The sequence below is a fragment of the Tenebrio molitor genome, chromosome 4 (assembly GCF_963966145.1).
Source record: "Tenebrio molitor chromosome 4, icTenMoli1.1, whole genome shotgun sequence".
NCBI lineage: Eukaryota > Metazoa > Arthropoda > Insecta > Coleoptera > Tenebrionidae > Tenebrio > Tenebrio molitor.
This window is the reverse complement of record NC_091049.1, coordinates 20,192,210-20,208,857: the sequence shown is the minus strand read 5'-3', so window position 1 is coordinate 20,208,857 and position 16,648 is coordinate 20,192,210. Positions and strand designations below refer to the sequence as shown.

Genomic DNA, 16,648 nt, shown 5'->3' with positions numbered 1-16,648 from the left:
CCACAAACAGAAAACGAAAAGTAATTAACTAATTACGTTGACTGAGAAATTAAAAGCGATTCAAAAACTTGATAAAGGTGCATCGTTAAAGGCGATAGCAGCGGAGTACGGTGTAGGAGTGAGTATTGTGTCGGAGTGGAGAAAAAATCGGCAAAAAATTGAGCGATGGTGTAGTGTTCTTTCTGCTCCAAACAAGAAGCGTAAAACTATGAAAGAAAGTGAGCACAAGAAGATTGACGTGGGTTTGTACTTATGGTTTAGTCAGAATCGCGAGCGTGGGGTGCGACAAAAGGCCGTAGACATGAGTGAAGATTTAACAGTGACTGAGGCACGTCTGCGACGAAGGACAATCTTGCGATTTGTGAATCGAGTCTGAAACCAATCTGTGAATTGTTTTTTTTGCGTCTAGTCCGGTAAAAAAAAGTCTAGGGTGATTCTTGGCGGGTGCTCTCGACAGCGTTGTTTCGTCCGCGGGGGCGCGTCCGTTTCCCGAGCTCCTCCATAACCGGCGACCCCGTTTGCCAAATCGACATCTTTCTCGTTTCCCTCACGAGATCAACTCGGGGGAAGGCCCGCCACCGTGGTGTCTCTGCCCTTTAGGCGTCGCATTACCTTCATGCTCCGAAGCACCTCTACCACGCGTCGAGCCGCGTCGACATCTGTCTCTTCGTTTCACTACTGATCATCGCCCGTCTGGTGGTTTTCTCGCCTTCCGGACCGGATCGGGGTAAAAAAAAAATGCGCGTATCGTGGTCTGCCTCGCTTTCCAACCAATTTCCCGAACTTTTGGTTTTTTTCTGGTGCCATGGTGTTGTGGCCACCCCGAGTGACGTTCTCTCGCCCAATCTTCCACCCTATGATCTGACGAAACTTGAGATTCAAAACCTCAAAAAAATGAAAAACAGAAACGCACCTCATGCTAATGTGTAGCCGTTGCTACCACAACCGAACACGAGTTACGAAAACAACACAAACGAAATTTGAACGACTGTAAACACTATGGACCAAGTTCGAGAGTCGCTGAGAACCCTTCGATGCGCTTTTCGCCCACGCCCTACGTTGGTGATCATGCGTTCGTCTCCCCGAGCATTAAAATCCAAAAACCGGCGGCGACGCCGTCGTCAAAAACCGACTCAATTCCCCGAACAGGACGACATTACAGTGGAAGATCTTCTTCGTCGTGTGCACGGCGCGAAGATCCGGCGCGAGAGCTTGGAATCAAATCCGCAACTCGGCGTTCGACCACTCCCGGTATTCCATGTATGGGGTTCCAAATCCGCCGCAGCGCCACGGCGACGAGTTCCTCGACCTTTTTTTTTTTCAGCCCTACAGATTTATTTAATTTATAATTATATTATTATTTATAATTATGTACTATTTCTTAATCTTTTCTTGGGAGACTTGAAGCTGAACTTGGGCTCGAATCGGCACTTGAAATAGAGCTAGAACTTGGTGTAACATTTAGCTCTCCTAACTTTGTGGTAAATTCAGTTTTTTCCTCTTGGGTGTCGCGTGGTCAGCATCTCATGTTGCGTTACTATTTTATTCTTTGAATCGAAACAATAACTATTTCTTAGAAAGATTGGCTCTCTGTCGAACGTCACTGTCGCCACCTCGATAGTGCTGAAAATGATAAGCAATAGGCCTTGGAAAACTCAAAAAGCTTGTACAATAGTTTATTACTCTCTACGTTACAACAGGATAAAGAAACAAAACTCAAGGAGCCTAAACGGTCGTTGATGGCCTTTCCAGGATATAAGTTAACCAAGACTTTGGAGTTATACAACACAGAGGACATAAAAAGGAAAACTGAACCTTAAGTATTGAATTCCTCGAGGTCCTCGAAGTCCTCCCTTGTCCCAAAAACTAAAGAAATAAAGAAAATCAGTTTATCTCGCAGAGACTCGGAGAAAGAACTCTAATAAAAAAATGATGTCTGCGAGTGATACGCCGAAGCTGACGAGACCACTCGCAGTCAGAGTACAACGCAAACGTATAAAAAAAAAATATCCAAGATGGCGGACTAAAAATATTAAAATTTTGATAATACTTAAAAATCTCGGGGGTAGGATAACTCCCCCTGCGAGTAGGTTCTGCTGATTCCTGGTGGACGGAAGGGACTTCTTACGTGATAGGGGCGTAAAATAATTTTGGTGAGGTGTTCTTCCGGGACGTCCACGACCTGGTGGTGATGATGGTGACACCCTAGGTCCGGTCCTGGCGTAGTCTGGGTCCTCCAGGAGAGTTTCGGGGACGAACGGCACAGCGGACGCCGGCGTGGGTTAATCTGCCGAACGTTAGGTTCGTTGAACCTTACGTGGTGGAGATCACAAATCCGCCGCAGCGATTCGGCCTGAGCTTTTCCAATTCCTGCTCCTGCTGCCTGTTTCGACTCCACCACGATCGCACCAGTACCTGCTACACCCTTAATACCCCCTACACTCCCCTTGGCGATCAAACACGTCGGACAAAAGGTCGCGCTGGTTCCTCCCTTATATGCCTTCTGCCCCTCTAGTCCGGTTTTTCTCTTTGGCGGATACGGAAACACCGTGGGCCGTGCGCACGTTCTCGAATGTTCTAGAAAATTCTAGAAATTTGATTCGGTGGGAAATTTAAATCGTTGCAAAGGATAGAAACAAGTATCCAAAACAATGTAACTAAGAACATATTTTATTTCAGTAATTGTTATCTCTTATCTCATAACATTGGGTAGTATGCATAAGAATAAGCATTTGCTTATACTATACAGGATGGAACAAAAGTATCAAATATTGGCTGTAACTTTTTAATTTGACAATTTATGAAATAATGTTTAATATAAAAGTTGATTGGTGTATTATCCTGCATCATCTGGTCTTTCTAGTTTGTTCCGATCTTCTTTTGTTTCGCTGCTATGGCAACCAACTTTGGTTTTTTAAATAGCACCCATACATTTTTTGTGTGATTTTCAAAACAAGCGTATCTATCTGTATTCATAAGTACAGTTTTGCCATTATGGGGAAAAAGAATAAAATTTACCTGATTCCGAAAAAGAAAATTATTAGTAATTTGAGGGTTGAGCCACAATAGTCGGCTTAAAATAAGTTTATATTTTTATAATGGCTCGTTACACCCCTAAAATTTTATGAGCTCTTAGCAACTTTGGAGGACTATATAAACAAAACATATGAAAAGAGTAAACTGTGTATATCCAACAATACAAAATAAAAGAAGGTACAACAATAATAATTATTAACACTACCTACTTGTTAAGAAAACATTCCGTATCACTTTTTAAATTTACTCCGGCGCCTCAATATGTCTAGGGCACGCCGTTTTACTAGATCTTTACTACCATGTGCTCTAGAATCCTTCCCCACTATAATTTTATTGATCTCCTGGCAATATGCATGTGTTAATGTCCTTATGGATAGTTTGACTACATAATCAACAAGGTGTGAGTTGTGGGCTGGGCATCCAAGAAAGTCGAAATTTAGCATGTTATGAATCGCCTCGACCATTAACTGCACAAGTCTATCCTCATGGGGAACAGTTTTTAAAACTTGTCGTATTCCCACAGTGATGAGAGGGCAAATTCTACAGTGGGATAGCACAAACGCTTCGCCCATGCACCCCCATATTCGCGAGCTGTAATTAATGCATTGTCAGGACTTCCATCCACCTCGGAAAACAATGACTGCTTGGAAGCATCACACATCACCACTTTTTTCTTATTTTTTTTTCAGTAAAAAACCAGCCACATAATTATTGGACAATTATGCCAACTTAATACTTATGTCTGAACCTGCTGAAGTCAAAATTGAAGAGCTAACAGGCAATGGATTTGGTGGTAATGGATGTGCCAGTGATTCGAGTAAGTCCAATGTAACTGCAGCACTTTTTAAAAACATTTTCAAACTTCCCAACAAATACTCGTCGTCATCCTTTTCACAATTGAAACTACTATTATAAATGTTTAATGGCGAATTGACACTCATCGCTTTATATGTCCCAATAAAAGCGTTCGCGGTGGGGCTTCAATTTTGGACATTGTGGCTTTTCAGTGGATAAATGCGCACATGGTTTTTATCTACAGGACATAAGAAAACTCTACTGGCTCCATCTATTGTTTGAAGGAGTAAAGTACTCTAGTCGCAAACCCTGGTTCAGTCTGGGTGCATTTAACTCAAACGTCTATAAGAGTAAGTGGTCTGTGGTCCACCCCGTGAGTGGGCGTTGCTTCCCCACCCCGCTGAGGCCCCATCGCCGTAACATCCGCAACACATGTCAAGCGTCATTTGTTACAGCCAACAGCTCAAACCTATTCTGCGGCCTCACTTGGCGCTTTTCAACATTTTTCACTAAGATACCCCACAAATGTTCAATTGAGTTGAGGTCAAGCCTGTAATTCGGCCAGTCAAGCACGGTTATATTATGGTTTTGAACGCATTCTGCTGTCCTGTGGGCGGTGTGAATTGGACAGTTATCTTGTTGAAAGATAAAGTCACCTTAGCGAAAAACTTGTTAGACGATATTCAATTTGTAATAAGAACCCAGGACTGTTTGCAGGAATCCAAGCCCACATGTTTATCGAGAACCTGCCTTTGGTATCAACTTTTATAACATTTGTTTGTCTCTCGGTCTGTACACCCACAACCGTCCAGACGAACATGACTGCAACACTTTCTGGCCGCCAAAAACAACATGTTCCGAAAAATGAGGATCACGCAACATGTGTTCCAGCGCAAAACCTATTCTCGCTTCCGTATGTCTGAGCATAAGACGGAATTTTCTGACAGCAGAGTGATTCCTTAAGTTTTTCACTTGTCGTAAAGGGCGGCGAGCAGTGTGAACTGACGTCGGAAAATTTGTTAGGCCTACTGTTTGTACAGCCGATCAGACAGGACAATTCTCGATTACTTCAACTATTGCCCGTTCATGTTCTTCAGTTGAAGGTCGCAAACCGGAGTACATACACTATTACGGATATTACTATCAAGTTATAGTGCAGTGCTAATCAACATAATTACCGGCGTCTCGCCTCCACATTTTTAACTTTGTTGTGTTTTATTATGTTTTGTGTCAATATTCAGGAACTTCCGCACGATATGACATGAGTATAATAATATACCTTTTTGAATTTCAACTACCAATGTGCTCCCCAAATCCAGAATTTTTAAATTTTTAAAAAGAGATTGCGGTACTATTCCTGTTGCTGAAATTACAAGTGGTAAAATCGATTTTTTTTCTAAACAGCAAAGATTTCTCATAGCAACGGAGAGCTCTAAATATTTATTAATTTTTGTGTTATATGTCTGTGTTATATATTGTGAATTTGGAACAGCTATATCTAAAAGATATGCTTGCTTTTGTTGTTTATTTAAAATAATAAGGTTTATAATTAGCCACACATTGTGATAAGAATTCGTCATTAATATTATTTCAATGAGGATTTAAATTATTTTCTACCATCTGTTTTATTAAAAACGGGTGAAACACCATGGTTGACACGTGCTGAGTGTGCACTTGGTACGAAAAGTGATTAGAAACGTATCTTAATTATAAAGCCAAAGTCAAGCAACTAAATTTTATAGAAAAAAGCTTACTTGTTTTCTCGACTTGTCCTATTTTTTTTTTATCCACGACTTACCAAACCAACTCAAAACTATTTCAATCGAAGATGATGAAACTGACACAATAGTAAGTTAAAATAGGTAGTATTTGTCATTACATTTAGACAAAAGAGCATCATGACACGTAATATGGCGGTGGGGGGCCAATTTTTAAGCTGGATACGCAGTCTATCTATCTCCAGATCTGTGCTTTAAAAGGCAATAATAACTTCATTAATACATTAAAAAAAATAAAATTAACGTTTATTCGAGTTTAAAAAAGGCAATGCGGTTGGAACTACTAAGGCCGGTATTTATAGTCGGCAACTTAAGTCCAGCTTGAGTAAGTTGTACTCGAGTCCTGAGTTTTTTGCTCAAGTCTAGATCCGTATTGTAATTGTTACTTCGGCTAAACTCGTAAAAGTTAGACTTGAGTCTTACTTCAGTTTTGTTTGAGTCGTGTTGCCTTGGTTATACCATATACCTTGTGACAGCTTGTTGTGAATTCTCTTGCAAAATGGAAACCGCGTACGGTTTAAAGGAGAAAATTCTTGTGGCTTCTCTCATACGCGATATGGGAAAGGCAATAAAAAATAAAAAAACAAATGTAGTTTCGGTGAAAGGAAAAAATAGTGCTTGGGAAAGGATTACCACCCAGTACAATATCCAACCAGAGAGTACCACAGTACGCACGACACAGCAATTGAAAAAATTATGGGCCAATATACAATATACAAAATACGTTGTTGACGTATATTTGGAACTTTTTCTTCTCCTACTTCGCCAACAAAGTCATAAAAAAATTCCATCTTGCGATAGATCCTATTTAATGCTTAGGTACTGTTACGTTATTATTTTCTCCTGAACTACTACACCGACAAGAGAAAACTTAAATCTCCCAACTTCACCGGGGGAAATTTAAATAACGCTTTCTGAGACTGATTGGTTCCGGGTCCGGCACATAAACACACTTACGTCTCGAGAGCGAGGCTGTTGAAGTAGAAATGATGCTACGCAAACACGGTGTTATACCAGGTGTTGGACAGAAACACAGAAGTAATAATGAGAGTGTTTAATATTCCCTTCCTAACCTTACAGGCGACAAGTAACTATTTAACTACAACTTAGATGCCGCTACGGGCTAAACACTGTCGACTATGCAAGGTGATGCTAGGATACAAACCAAGTGTTATTCCAAAATGAACAAATTAAAGATATGGGCCTTGAGACCAAATTGAACTAACCAAAGTTAACAATATAAAGGCGAAGTTATGAGTGAACTGATGGTTCTCAAAGTAACACGCTGAAGGCGCTTAAACTCTAGTTAAATTCACAAACAGTGCCGGTACTACCAGGCTAAATCTCAAAAGTTACGAATGACCAATCAATGAAAATTAAACCAAACTTCCCTTACACCGGGTCTGGGGCTTGAAATCCAAGAAGAGTCCTTGGGAGAGCGAGCCGGAGGAAGGTCCTCCGAGTCCTTCTTCCGCCGCTGGTCTATCACGCCGTCCGTATCCTCGGAAAGTCCTCGGGGTCCTTCCTCCCCACGACACTCCCTAGGGATAGGCGTGAATTAGTCAGGTTTAGCCCCGGTGCAAAAAAATGGAAAACGATCAAGTAAAGTGATAAATAAAAAAAAAAACTTCCGAGAGCCAGCGAGCGCGTCGTTTCTGGCGAGGTCACTCCAGGTCTGGTAGCGTAAATCAACGTAAAAGAAATGTGCCAAGATGGCGGACAGTAAAAGAAAGACGCTGAAGGACCTTGCCAGATATGAGTTGCTCCTGGACTCGGGTTCCTCGGCCAGGGACAGTCCGGTGTGAGGTCCTGCTCTCCGGTGGGGTCGTGGGGGATGACGGCGGCCCAACAGGGTGGTGAAATAAATCCGCTGAAGCGTAGGGTCGATGACGCTCGTGAAGGAAGCCTTTATCCGCCGCGACGTTTCGGTTGGAATTCTTCTAGGACGATTTCCCAGCCGAATGGGTCTTCCTCCACGGGTTCGCCAGCACCTGTTGCACACTAAAACACCCCCTAATCTCCCCCTTTGAACACAACACTCACACACGGATCGATCGTAACCTCTGACCTGAACTAGTCGAGAACCCCTGACATGGCGTCTGTTCCACCTTTATATATTTTCCCCCTCCTTTCGCCGAATTGACGCGGCCGGTACCGGAAGTCGGGGTCCGAGAGCCCGTTCTGGAATGTTCTAGAACGTTCTCGCCTTTACGATTTACCGCGAAATTTAAATCGTAACAGTACCTACATCTAAAATTCAAATTTGAACATTAGTACCTATCCATATAATTGAAACGAAACGAAACGAAACGATAAACAACAGCTGTCAGAGTGTACAGAGACAATTTTGAGCCACTAAACTCATGTAAGCAAGACTTGAGTCTGGCTTATCCCTAACTTGGGCTTGAGTCAACACATGACCCTCAAAAAATATTGTTTAAAAAGTTTTTAACTTCCTTCAAGGAAATAGAAATTTAATTCATTTTTTAATGCAACTGTTATTTCGTGTATGTTGTGACGGTCACTTCCGGTGGTGACGTCACGGGGTCTGATTTGACGCCGGTCGGTCGCGGTCTGCCTCGAGCGCCAGTCCCTTTTTTCGGCTGTGGTGGGACGCCACACGGCCGGGGTAGCTCTGCGGAGTTACGGCGTCTAGGAGTCGTCTGTCAGGGTGCGGGGAAGGGGGAAGTAGAACAAACAACTACCGCTAAAAAAACCTTTTTTTGTTCGACACTGTCAGAATTTGAGAATTACACACGAATCGTTAAATAAATAACTATTTCCAACGTCAAGTCTGAAAATGACATTTCCATCACTCAATTTGGTGGAGGCGAAATCCTCCGGGAATGGTGTCCGTGACCTGGGGGATGTCCTCGGCGGGGGGTGGAGAAGGGTGTGGCTCGGACTTACTTTTGCTCCTGCCGGACCTGGAACACCACTTGCTTCACCTGGACGGGGCGGCGGGGCACGGGAGTACAGGGCTGGCCTAGTTCCCTCACGATGGGAAGGAACGGGCTGGAGACAGGGGAGAAGCGGCATAGCCTAGTTCCCTCACGATGGGAAGGAACGGGCCGGAGACAAGGGGTGAAGCGGGATGTAGATGTTTGGGAGCGTGGTCGGGAGCAGGGTCGGAGCTGTTGAAGGAAGTCGGACCGGGACGGGAATCAGCTCTGCTGGCTGTGCACGTTGCTTTTATTTCCTTCGGTCGCGCGTGGTGGGGTTGCGCGTCACCGGTGACTCCCAGACTGTGGCGATGGGAGAGCTCGGTTCGGTGCAGAGTCCGGATGTCGGCGTCCGGAGGAGACACGGGTTCCGGGGCGGATTTGAGGGTTACGGTTGGTGCGGTCGGCTTCGCGCTAATTTTCTAGCCCGACCCGGAGAAAGAACGGAATTTTTCCGCCACCGGGAGCGGTTTCCTAGTAACTTCGTTACAATGTACTTTATGGAAAAAATAACGCCTAAACGCTGTGCAAAAATCAAAAAAACCATTGTAGTGCAAATAACACACATTTCTCATGACATTTCCTATTACTTATCACAGTGACAGATAAGTCATTTGCACCACAATGTTTTTTTTTTATTTTTGAACTGCGTTTAGTCAATAATGAATTGTTGCGTTGATTTAACCTCACACTGTGTAGTTAAAAATGCGAATATTACTTGTAAAAAGTTTCGTGTGTTTTTGTTGTGTGTCCCATTAACTTTCCCAATTGATCGATTTCATTACTTTTTAAGCTGAGTACCTGGGTAACTGTGGCGATGTGTTTCCATAAACGACAGGAAGTAAGGAGCTACTTTCGCATGCAGCTGCTGAAAAAATTATTAAGACCCATAAAGATTTGAATTTGTCGACGCTTATGGACAAGTACAATATGTATATGATCAAAAAGATTTATATCGGTTTCTTCGTCATCTGTTAACGGAACATAAGACTCATCATCACTTCCATCACTGGCGTAAATAGAGGGCTCGCGTTGGTGTACGGCTCACAACAAATTAAGCAATATGTGTCATCACCACTTGATTCGTCCGTGTCTTCGTGCTTTGTTTTTCTCTTCTTCGACTTTCCTGTTTGCTTTTTTTCGTGCCAGTATCAAGATTTCGTTTTGTTCCTTTAGATTTCAGCAGCTGTTTCATTTTTTTTGCATTCCTTCTTTGCTGGTCTTCTTCGAGCTCATTTTTATTCGGAGTGTCAGTTAGTATTGTCGATTTCCGTTTCTTGCTGCCCTTTCTGTTGTTCATACGTTTGGCGGCCTTAGGAAATGGTCTTAGATCCGATGGACTAAAATGAGTCTTCAAATTGCTCGCCAAGCCTGACACTGAAGGCTTTGACACATCTTCAAATGACACGAACGAATGGGGCGGCGTCTGATGTCCATCTACAATAGACTCATCATTATCTCGCTTTCTGTCAGTGTTTCTTTCTTCGTCATCGTTTCTGCCTTGGTTCATTCTTAGTTACTGTGCCCTTTTTCGTCACCATTCCTTTCTTCTTCATCGCCGTTCCTTTTTTGGTCACTGTTCTTTTCTTCGTTATCAGCATTTATCAGATATGGTCGGTCAGTCACGGCACTCGTCAGAAACTCGTCATCAGTGAAGATGTGTCGATTCAAGGGCCAAATGCCAGAAACTCTAAATCCTGACTGAATATTCTTGGGAGTAGTGGCTAAGGGCAGAGCATCTCTTACCACTCCTGGAATATCATAGATACTCATTGTTTTTCCTGGATTGCTACGCATCCAAGCATCGAACATGCTGTTCACGTATTTCTTGAAGGGACCATAAACCGATCGATCGAGAGGTTGGAGTTTATGTGAACAGTGTGGGGGCAGTGATAGAATTATAATTCCAGATTCCCTGCAGAGCTCGATACCGTCAAGCGAAAGGTGTGAATCATGATTATCGAGAATCAACTATACTGGTCGCTCTTTAGTGCACCTTGTATGTTTGAGGAAGTGTTTCAAAAAAATCACAAAATCTTCCTGTACCATCTAACCAGATTTATTTGCCGTTCCAATTGTTACCACCGGCCCTCTGGAGAGGTCGAACTTTGAGTCCATCTTCGGGGCCGGTGTCGAGTTGAGGGAACGGTGTCGCTTCCACGTCGGCGGCTGGAGGATGTGCCGGTTGAGTCCCATTTCGGGAAGTGCATGTCTCGAATAAGAGCATCGTCTTTCTGCCCAGCTCGCTTTTACGGAGCCGCAGTCTTTTTTGTTGAGGGAGAGGAGAGGAGAAAAACAAACGCTCAAGTTGAAAGCTTGGACGAAAGTGACTGAGTTCCGGCCGGCGTCGACTATTTATCGGAAAGTTGGGCCAAAGCAAACGGAGACCTCTCATTGATCGGCCAATGGGAGAGCAGAAATGTGTTGAACAAAACCCGGACGCGAACAGCGCCCGGTAACACTCTCGCACCTTCCGGAGGCCCAACTTCCGTAATCGTCGAAGGCGGCTTCAGCCGCTATCTATTTTATTTGCACCCACAACATAACAAAAGACAACAAGCTCGAAACAACAACAAAAAGAAAATTTTGATGCATGGTATTGTACAGAGTAACTGGATTTTCTTTCAATATAGCACCTGTTATTGGCACATGTCTTTCTCTTTATTTAAGAAACCATTTATATAGTGCTGCTTCCACTTTTGGAAATTCAGAAGCTCTCAACGTGCGCTTTTTACTAGGCGCTAACGTGTGACTAACCACATTGACAATTTTTTCTTTCTTTTTTTTTAATGCCACAAATTGTAGACTTTATTGTTTTATATAATGCAACAATTAGATGTTTTTCTTTCACTGACCGGGCATCTTCTACATGCCTTCCTTACTTCTAATTTTTCGCCTTCACCAATATTATTTTCTTCTTTTATTTGCAGCACTCTCGTAATACACATCCTGACTACACGTGTAATGCGAAGGTTTTGTAATATGCGTTCCGTTTCAAGTTTAACCAATTGCATTGATAATTGTTTAATGAAATTATATCTCATCAGCTTCGGATTATCTCTGTATGATTGGCGAAGTAAACAGGAATTTACAGAAGCAATGTCCACCATTCTAAAAAAAATAGCCATAGGCCATCGTCTTGTCCTTCGACTTGATGAATAAATGCTACTTTTTTCATCAAGACTATTCACATCTCCTTTTGTGTTATTATAATGTGATATTATTTCTGGTTTACCATTGTCAATGCCCTCTTGGTGGTTCACAGAAGAAACGAGTATCACAGCTTAGTTTTTCTTTGTCTCATGGGACAGCATTGCTATATCATTGGTGTATCCATATAAGGATGAGCCAACAGCCCTTGTTCGGAGGAATCTCCTTCTTGTTTTTCTTCAGAGTTCCTACGTAAGTAAGTTTTACTTCCTTCGGGACATCTACTAGCTCTATGGAAGAAAACCAATTATCGGCCGTTATGTTCCTGTTTGTGCTGAAAATTGGTTTCGCGAGTCTAAGTACAGCTTGGGTTGGTTTAGAGTACTTTTTCAGATCGTCGGGTAAATTATATCCATTGGAATCTTTGCCGCTATAAATATAGGCATTTAGTAAGGTATCCACTTCTTGCATCCTTTAGACTTTAGAGCCATTATTTTTAATCCATATTTGCAAGGTTTTTGTGGCATATACATTTTGAATTTTGAGCGGCCTCTAAATGAAACCAACATCTCGCCTACACAGGCACAAAAACCTATTGTTTAAACATTCTGACAATTACGAATAAATGCATTACAAATTTTTGAAATAGGGGTAAGAATATCCTGATTTCTACGCTCAACTCTGGTTTCAGGATCGTCAATTCTTAGAGTAGAAAGAATGATTGCAAATCGGTTGGCATTCGTAACGCATCTGAATATGTGACGACCTGACCCATCAGTAGCAAATATAGTCCGTAAATCTTCATGATTAGATTTGAAGATTGATGTGAGCAATAGCAAGCCTATGAAAGACCTAAGCTCTATGATATCCAAATCAAAAAGGTCACTACTACTTTCATTTGTATATTCTAATCTTATTTTAGCCATGCGTTTATTTGTCCATTGAAGAATGACGCCAAATATATCATAATCGAAGAGAGTCTTCCACACATTTTCTGGATCCTCTTTGTAAAAACCACGATTTTTCAGTCCTGGACATTTTATGCGTGTTTTTACAATGTCGAGGTGCCTTAATTTGTAACGATTTTCCCCCTGCATATAATTTTTGCTAGGAGAGGGATCTAGTTCCTCAACTTGTAATTCATCATGTTCAGCAATATTATGCTCAAAATCTTCATGTGCTTCGATTTCAGAACTTACTTCTTCTGCCCATTTTAGCAACGTTTACTCGTAATCTTATCTCCATACCTTATCCTCTTTGATGGTCCAGGTCACAGCCATCTCTACTTACAAGCCGTGAAGTTAAAATTGGCAACACCGCTTAGTCGCCTTCAAGTGGGTCTACGCGCCAGGCCGCTCAAAGCGCCTTATCTAGTTAATTCGTTTTTTGGTAGGTAATTTTTTTAAATTTCATATAGTAATGTAATGAATAAAGGATGGATAAAAGGGAAACGTATAAAAATAGTAGTTTATTTAACGAGTTTGCGTGTAAATTGGACCTTTTTTGGCATGAGTGGGCCAGGTTAAAACGCGAGTGAAACGCGTTTTAAAGGGCCACGAGTGCCAAAAAAGGCCAAATTTACACACGAACGAGTTGAATACAACGTTTTTTTATTCGACTAGCCTCTTAAAAGCTCAAAATTCGCTTAAAATCTGTAAAATTAGCTTGACGTTTCGTTTTGACAAGTTGTGACATTTATCAAAATCCGTTCACACAAGAGAAAATTCTCAAATTCTGACAGTGTCGAACAAAAAACATTATCAAGATTTCAACGATTTTAATACTTAGTACGGTCGGTGGACAAATAAAACTGGGACACTTAAAATTGAATCTACGTAAATCAGACCATTGAATAGTCAATATATTTGTCAGTGTCTATATAATATGTCATACCAAAGTTAACCTATTTGTGAGAAAGCCCTAATTAAACGATGCAAATTTGTAGATTTTGACTTATATGATTGTCATTTTTGTCCCAGTTTTATTTGTCCATCGACTGTACATATTCGCTAATTATTCAAAGTGGTAAGTTTTTTCTTTGTACTACGTTTTTCATGTTGACAAGCATTCTTTTTATTTTTACTATAATTATTTAACACTATATTGCTCATAATTAATGCCGCAAGGACGTATATTTTTTCACATGATGTTCCACATTCGCATACAACACTAAAATCAACATAAAGGTTATCTGATTTTATACTTTTAATTGCTAATGTGGTTAATACTCGTACTTTTTGATTATTCTTTTTGCTCAAGAATTGTTAAATACTTCTTCAGCACCAATTTATCTCACTGTTTTTGATTCAAACTCACAAAAACACTATCTAACAAAGGTAGACTGATGAAGGAATAGACCCACACGCGACGTTGCCAGATTTCTAACTTCACGGCTTGTAAGTAGAGATGGCTGTGTCCAGGTCCTTCGTCCTTACTCATTGTTACAATCTACAGGGTCTTTCTGAAATAAGTACATTAATTTTAACTGGTAATAGAACTCATCAAAAGGAACAACTTTTCTCTCTGCCATTTTGGCGAAAAACGTTGCGTAGTGGCTTAAAAAAATAGCAAAGATTTTCCTAAAACCGTACTTATCTCCAAAACTAAGCTACCTAAAAACGTGAAACAACCAGATTCTTTCGAAGTGGATTTTTTACTATACAGGTAGTGACGTCACTGGGGTTTGACACCGTTCGGTCGGTCGCGGTAAGCCTCGAGCGCCAGTCCCTTTTTTCGGCTGTGGTGGGACGCCACACGGCCGGGGTAGCCTCGCGGAGTTACGGTATGTCCGGGGGTCGGCTGTCAGGGCGCGGGAAGGGGGGAGCCAAAACAAATAACAGTCGCTAAAACCTTTATTTACAAATGGGGCTTGGAGAACCAGGTCCGGCGAAATCCCCTGGGGATGGTGTCCGTGACCTGGAGCGCCTGGCTGGTCGCGTTTGTCTCCGGTGGAGCGTCCTTGGTGTAGAGATTTGTACTTACTTGTTCTGGACGGACCGGCTTCACTGCTCACTGTGCCTGCGGGACAGAAAGAGAGAACGGGAGAGCGGGAAAGTTGGTTTCGGACGGACTGGAGTCGGGTCAGGGAAAGGGGCGGAAGGCCTGGCTGTTTGCCGGGTGCAAACGGCCGAGGTGCGGGGAACGGAAGGCTGGTTCGGGTTGTCGGATTCGAGGCGGGTTCGGGATCGGAGCTGGTGTCGGAAGCGGAATCGGGACGGGAGTGATGCTCTGTCGGCTGTGCACGTTACTTTTGTTGACTCGGTGGGGCTGCGCGCGGTGCGTGGGCAGTCTCTGGACATTAGCCCCAGGGTCCCACACCGGGAGCAGAAGAGAACTGCCGGAGCCCGGCACGCGCCGCGGGAGTGCCCGGGGACGCTGTTTGTCGTCCCCTCTTCCCGCCCCATCCAGTCGTAAAACTCCTCCGGGGCTGGTTCGGTCGCGGGCGGTCCGGGTGTGGGCGTCCGAGTCGGTGCGGCGGGCTGAGGGGAGGGCGGTCGGGCTGCCGGGCTGGGAGCCGGGCTACCCATCCCGGCGAGGGCCGCGTCTATCTCGTCGATGACCTCCCTCTCCAGGTCCAGTGTCTGGTCCGTAGCGGGTGCTGGTGTCGTCGACTCCGCTTCGGACGGGGTGGTCGTCGGCTCCGCTTCGAACGGAGGGATTGTCGGCTCCGCATCGGATCGAGAGATCGTTGGCGTCGCGTCGGATGGAGAGATCGTCGGCGTCGCGTCGGATGGAGAGATCGTCGGCGTCGCGTCGGATGGAGAGATCGTCGGCGTCTTCCGGCGGCAGTGGGGTGGCTGGGTCGTCGTTTCCTCCTGGGCGGCCCGGGGCGTCCGGCGAAAACGCTCCTGTAGCTGGCGGGCGGCCTTTCGCACAGCCCGCGCGAGGACGGTCTGACCGTTCAGCCGTCGCCGCAGCTGCTGCCGGACGCTGGTGAACCCTGTCGGTGCCGGTGGGGCCCGCTGATTTGGCATCCTGCAAATGTTGACAAGGTCAGCTGGGGCTTCGGGTGCTCGGTATGGCCTCAGGTCGCTTGCTTGCGCTCTGAGGGTCTTCGGTTAGGACGGGGGTTGAGCGTTGGGTGCCACGGAGGCAAGGACTTTCGGGACGGTGTGCGGGCCGGAGGGTTCGGGGTTTCGCTTCGCCGCGGAACCCTCGGCACTGGACGGCAGAGTGTGGTTCTGATGGAGAGCGCGGTCTCCCAGATGACAACGCTCCTTCCGGTGGCGAAGGTTTTCATCGTTGCTTTTCTTCGCGAGAGCGCGCGCCAACTTCACCCGGTCGGGCCTGGAGGCTGTTGCGGTTGGGGAGCTCTGCTCAGCGCGAAGTCCGGGTATTGTCGGCCGGAAGGAACACGGGTTCCGGGGCCGATTCGGTGGACGCGGTTGAAGCAGTCGGCTCCGCGCTAATTTTCTGCCCCGCCTCGGAGAAAGAACGGAATTTTTCCGCCACCGGGAGCGTTTCCTAGTAACTTCGTTACACTATTTATTTATGAATAGGATTACATGCGATTTTCCCCTGTTTTGAAGTTTGTACTATATGGGCCTGTTTAGCACTACAGTTCAAATTTAAGGGTTTTACCCTGTTTTTAAGGTATATTTAAAAAAGCAAAACTATTTTTATATTTTTCAAAAACACTTCTGACCTCAAATTTTCTAAGCAGTAATTTTTCTGGCGGCAGTGGGAAAGTTTCCCACAAAAATCCGATTACTTTAATTTCATACGGTTCTAGGTGTAACTATTTCAAACACGTTCTCAATATCGAATCATGGTTGGGTTGTTATAGAAAGGCCCAAAAATTTGGCTGAAAAAATCTACTGTTAAATTCCGTTGTTTCAATGTTTTTCTGGGCAAAGTCTAGGAATCTGTCTTTTCTCTCTTCAGTTCGACTATTCAACTTCTTGCCATTGAATACGCCCAGGAAGCTTCTTAATTCAATAAGTTTTA

At 43.8% G+C, this 16,648-nt stretch overlaps 2 long non-coding RNA genes across 3 annotated transcripts in view; both read left to right on the top strand.

Annotated features, from left to right (window-relative positions):
• LOC138128124 (uncharacterized) overlaps positions 1-16,648 on the top strand; it is a 148,456-nt gene that overhangs the window by 19,517 nt on the left and 112,291 nt on the right. The window lies entirely within an intron of this gene.
• LOC138128132 (uncharacterized) lies at positions 3,860-7,401 on the top strand. The gene is made up of 2 exons (XR_011158557.1): positions 3,860-6,626; positions 6,690-7,401. It is a non-coding gene; the product is annotated as an uncharacterized lncRNA (long non-coding RNA).